A 6,000-nucleotide genomic window follows, 5' to 3' on the forward strand; every position below is an offset into this window, starting at 1 on the left:
ACTCTTATTGACATTAAAGTGATGGTAAAGTTACAGCTATCTAACAAAACGTTTATTTTAATATGACTTTCATATATTATTATTTTTTTTAAAACATTTGCAAAAAATGTTTTCATTATCTTCTATCAGTTGGATTATTCCCCGTTCAGCAGCCCTCGACAAATGTGGTTTTTTTTTCTTCTCAAGGTGACGTTTTCATCTTCATCCAATCCACTTTGCAGCTATACGGCACAGAAGGAAAAAAGATGAGATGAGAGCTCATCCATGCCTTATGACTGCAAAGCAGATTGGATAAAGATCAAAACGTCACCTTGAGGGGAAAAAAAGACAATTGTAGAGAGCGTTCGGACAGGGGATTAATCCAATTGAAATGATAGTAAAAAAAAGATTTTGCAAATCTTTAACCCTTTGAGTGCTAATGACGGCTCTGAGCCGTCACAGAGTTTCCCATTCTGGTGCTAATGACGGCTCAGAGCCGTCACTAGCACTCTCCCACCTTGAGGGAGATCTGGGTGCTCCCACCCGCTCCTACCCCGGCGATCGTGCCTGTAGAGTGACAGGCATTGCCAGGGCTTCCCTTTTTGCGTGGTGACATCACGCGCAATAACGTGATGACGTCACAGCGCAACTTTATTTATACTTAACATACAATGTTAAGTATAGGAGCAGGGGGCGGGCATGCTGCTTAGAAGTCTATATCTCAGGCATCTAAGCAGCTACAGACCGCCAAGACCCACCATTGGAAAGGTAATAGCCTAACCTTCCCAACAGTGTAAGTAAATATGAAAAAGTTAAAAAAATGTTGTTAAAAAAATAGTTCAAAAAATAAAAAAACCTTAGCACCCAGGTGGGAAAGTTGTTACTTTGCCATCACTTTTATGGCTGTCACTACATTGTCACACAGTTGTTACACTAAAGTCACTACTTTTTTGTGCATCTTGAATTTGAAGTGGTGAGTTGTACACTGCAGAGCTGTAACTATGTAGTGACTCTGTTTCTGCAATGTGCATCTTGATTGTGATCAAGAACATTGTTAGTATCCAAATAACCTGCATGTGGTTTTATAAGACATTGTATTCTGCAAAATGTACATAAGTAGACATATTAGTAAAGCATTAATACAACTGGTATTGTGAAGGCAAAAGTTATTAATCAGCAGTATATCCACTTAAAAACTACTCATTATATGGAATTCTTGTTATAGCCAGTATTTCATTGCCACCATTTGACAGACACTCCTGAAAGTAATACAGATCTTACTAAGGTTGGAATGTGAAGGGTTTATAAAGCACTTGGCTTATGCAGAAAGATTTAAGCACTTTAGTCAGCATGAAATGTGTATCTGTGTGTAATATACAACTAGTTGATTAATCCTAGTCTCAAGGAAAATGTTATATTGTTTATAAGGATACCCAGAACCATCAAGAAATGTAGACATTAGTAGTTTTTATGATGGAAAGAGTCTACAGGCGTGTTCCCTGCTCCCAAGAGACAATCTTGCTGCCAATAGGTGATCACTGGTTTTGGCACTAAATTAATGCGTTAAAATGCTGTGTGACTGAATCCACATTCTACAGCAGATTCTACAGGCAAACAGTGGTTAAACGGACATAAAAAAGCTAATTGAATTACCAATAAATGTTTAATTGTGCCAAATTAAATCTTAAAAGTTTAGTTTTTTGCTATTCCATTGAGAGATTGAAGTGTATATTCCAGACTTTAGAAGCCTGATCCTGCTACATTCTACACAGTATTTGCTTGATAAGTGTAGCTGACATTTATAGCTTTAATAGACTTGGCAAAAAAATGTGATACAGAGTACTCAAAAGGCTTTTCAAGAGGTATGTCCCTGGACTATAAAATTAAGCATATTTTGCAAAGAAAATTAGTTTACAGGGATAGTCAATTAAAAATTAAACTTTCATGATTAATATAAAGTATGACGTTGTAAACAGCTTTCTTATTTAATTTTGTTATCTCTTTTTTGTTTTGTTCTCTTGGAATCCTTTGTTGAAAAGCAGACCTCAGGAGCAGCAGAGCACTTCTGGGAGGTAGCTGCTGATTGGTGGCTGCACATATATGCCACTTGTCCTTAGCTCACTCCATGGGCCTGATGATCTAAAGCTCTCCCCTCTGGTGAGATGATCTAAGACGTTTCTTCAGTACTGCAAGGTTCCTCAAACAATTTTATAAAGGCAAATTTTAGTATGAGAGCTCTGCAGGTTCTGGAAGTGAAAAAAACATAATTTATGTAAGAACTTACCTGATAAATTAATTTCTTTCTTATTGGCAAGAGTCCATGAGCTAGTGACGTATGGGATATACAATCCTACCAGGAGGGGCAAAGTTTCCCAAACCTCAAAATGCCTATAAATACACCCCTTACCACACCCACAATTCAGTTTAATGAATAGCCAAGTAGTGGGGTGAAAAAATAAGGAGTAAAAAAAGCATGCAAAAAGAGGAACTGGAAATAAAAGTGTGCTTTTTATACAAAAATCATAACCACCAGAAAAAGAGTGGGCCTCATGGACTCTTGACAATATGAAAGAAATTAATTTATCAGGTAAATTCTTACATAAATTATGTTTTTTTTCATGTAATTGGCAAGAGTCCATGAGCTAGTGACGTATGGGATAGAAATACCCAAGATATGGGAGACCACAGAAGAGTCACTATAAAGGGAGGGATACAATAAAAACAGCTATTTCTTCTGAAAAAAAAAATTAAACAGAAGAATTAAACTGAAACAGCTGCCTGAAGAATTTTTCTACGAAAGACTGCTTCAGAAGAAGCAAATACATAAAAATGGTAAAATTGAGTAAATGTATGCAAAGAAGACCAAGTTGCTGCTTTGCAAATCTGATCAACCGAAGCTTCATTCTTAAAAGCCCAAGAAGTGGCGACTGATCTAGTAGAATGAGCTGTAATTCTCTGAGGTGGAGACTGTCCCGCCTCCAAATAAGCCTTGTGAATCAAAAGCTTTAACCAAGATGCCAAAGAAATGGCAGAGGCTTTCTGACCTTTCCTAGGACCAGAAAAAAACAACAAATAGACTAGAAGTCTTCCTGAAATATTTAGTAGCTTCGACATAATATTTCAAAGCTCTTACAACATCCAAAGAATGTAAAGATCTTTCAAGAGTATTCTTAGGATTAGGACATAAGGAAGGAACAACAATCTCCCTACTAATGTTGTTAGAATTCACAACCTTAGGAAGAAATGTAAATGAAGTCCGCAAAACAGCCTTATCCTGATGGAAAATCTGAAATGGAGTCTCACAAGAGAGAGTAGATAATTCAGAAACTCTTCTAGCAGAAGAGATAGCCAAAAGAAACAACACTTTCCAAGAAAGTAGTTTAATATCCAAAGAATGCATAGGCTCAAAAGGAGGCGCATGCAAAGCCTTCAAAAACAAAGACTCCAAGGAGGAGAGATTGATTTAACAACAGGCTTGATACGAACCAAAGCCTGAACAAAACAGTGAATATCAGGAAGTTTAGCAATCTTTCTATGAAATAAAACAGAAAGAGCAGAGATTTGTCCCTTCAAGGTACTTGCAGACTTACCTTTATCCAAACCATCCTGAAGAAACTGTAAAATTCTAGGAATCCTAAAAGAATACCAAGAGAATTTATGAGAAAAACACCAAGAAATATAGGTTTTCCAAACCCGATAATAAATCTTCCTTGAAACAGACTTACAAGCCTGTAGCATAGTATTAATCGCTGAGTCATAGAAACCTCTATGACTAAGTACTAAGCGTTCAATTTCCATACCTTTAAATTTAGCGATTTGAGACCCTGATGGAAAACGGCCCTTAAGACAGAAAGGTCTGGCCTTAAAGGAAGTGGCCAAGGTTGGCAACTGGACATCCGGACAAGATCCACATACCAAAACCTGTGAGGCCATGCTGGTGCTATCAGAAACACATGCAATTGTTCCAATATGATCTTGGAGATCACCCTTGGAAGAAGAACTAGAGACGGAAAAATGTAAGCAGGTTGGTAAAACCAAGGAACTGCTAACGCATCCACCATCTCCGCCTGAGGATCCCTGGACCTGGAAAGGTACCTGGGAAGCTTCTTGTTTAGATGGTAAGCCATCAGATCTATTTCGGGGAGACCCCACATCTGTACAATCTGACAAAATACATCTGGATGAAGATACAACTCCCCTGGATGTAAAGACTGACGACTGAGATATTCTGCTTTCTAATTGTCTACACCTGGGATATGTATCGCAGAAATTAGACAGGAGTTGGATTCTGCCCAAGAAAGTATCCAAGATACTTCTTTCATCGCTAAAGGACTGTGAGTCCCCCCTTGATGATTGACATATGCCACAGTTGTGATATTGTCTGTCTGAAAACGAATGAATGATTCTCTCTTTAATAGAGCCCAAGCCTGAAGAGCCCTGAAAATAGCACGGAGTTCTAAAATATTGATTGGTAGCTTCACCTCTTGAGGATTCCAAACTCTTTGTGCTGTCAGAGACCCCCAGACAGCAGCTCCCCAACCTGTGAAACTTGCATCTGTTGAAATCACAGTCCAGGAAGGACGAATAAAAGAGGCCCCTTGAAGAATCCGATGATGGTCCAACCACCAGGACAGAGAGAGTTGAATGTTGGGATTTAAGCATATCAACTGTGATATCCGAGTATAATCCCTGCACCATTGATTAAACATGCAAAGCTGCAGAGGTCTCATATGAAAATGAGCAAAGGGGATCGCATCCAATGCTGCAGTGATGAGACCTAAAACTTCCATGCACATAGCCACCAGCAGAACTGGATTGAGGGCTGCCCCTTCATGCAGTCTTGGGGGCTGGCTTTGGTTTCTTATAAGGCTTGGATTTGTTCAAGGATGGCTTCCAATTGGAGCCAGAGTCCTTAGGGGAAGGAGTAGTTTTCTGTTCTCTATTCTAATGAAAGGAACAAAACTGATTAGAAGCTTTAGATTTGCCCTTAGACTTTTTATCTTGAGGCAAAAAAACTCCCTTCCCCCCAGTAATAGTGGAAATAATAGAATCCAACTGGGAACCAAACAAATTATTACCCTGGAATGATAGAGATAGTAACCTAGATTTAGATACCATGTCAGCATTCCATGATTTGAGCCATAAAGCTCTTCTAGCTAAAATAGCCAAATACATAGCTTTAACATTAATCTTGATGATATAAAAAATAGCATCACAGATAAAATGATTAGCATGTTGAAGCAAACGAAAAATGCTATCCAATTTAGAGTCTTTTTCCCGTTGTGCTAAGCTATCCAACCAAAAAGTTGATGCAGCCGCAACATCAACCATAGAAATGGCATGTCTGAGAATATAGCCAGAATTCAAATAAGCTTTCCTTAGATAAGATTCAATTTTCCTATCTAAAGGATCCTTAAAAGAAGTACTATCTTCCATAGGAATAGTAGTACGTTTAGCAAGAGTAGAAATAGCCCCATCAACCTTAGGGACTTTTCCCCAAAACTCTAATTTAGCCACTGGCAAAGGATACAACTATTTAAACCTTGAAGAAGGAACAAAAGAAGTACCAGGCTTAGACCATTCCTTAGCAATCACATCAGAAATAGCATCAGGAACAGGGAAAACCTCAGGAGTAATCACAGGAGGTTTATAGACAGAATTTAAACGTTTACTGGATTTGTTATCAAGAGGAGCAGACTCCTCAATATCCAAAGTTATCAACACTTCTTTTAACAAAGAACGAATATACTCAATCTTAAAAAAATAAGATGATTTATCAGTGTCAATATCTGAAGTAGGATCTTCTGAGTCAGAGAGATCCTCATTAGAGGAGGATATATCAGTATGTTGCCGGTCATTACAAATTTCATCATTATTATGAGAAGTTTTAAAAGACCTTTTACGTTTATTTGAAGGCGGTATAGCAGCCATAGCCTTCTGTATCACATCAGCAATATAATTTTTTCATATCAACAGGGATATCATGTACTTTAGATGTTGAAGGAACAACAGACACTGTAC

The sequence above is a fragment of the Bombina bombina genome, chromosome 2, assembly GCF_027579735.1.
Source record: "Bombina bombina isolate aBomBom1 chromosome 2, aBomBom1.pri, whole genome shotgun sequence".
Lineage (NCBI taxonomy): Eukaryota > Metazoa > Chordata > Amphibia > Anura > Bombinatoridae > Bombina > Bombina bombina.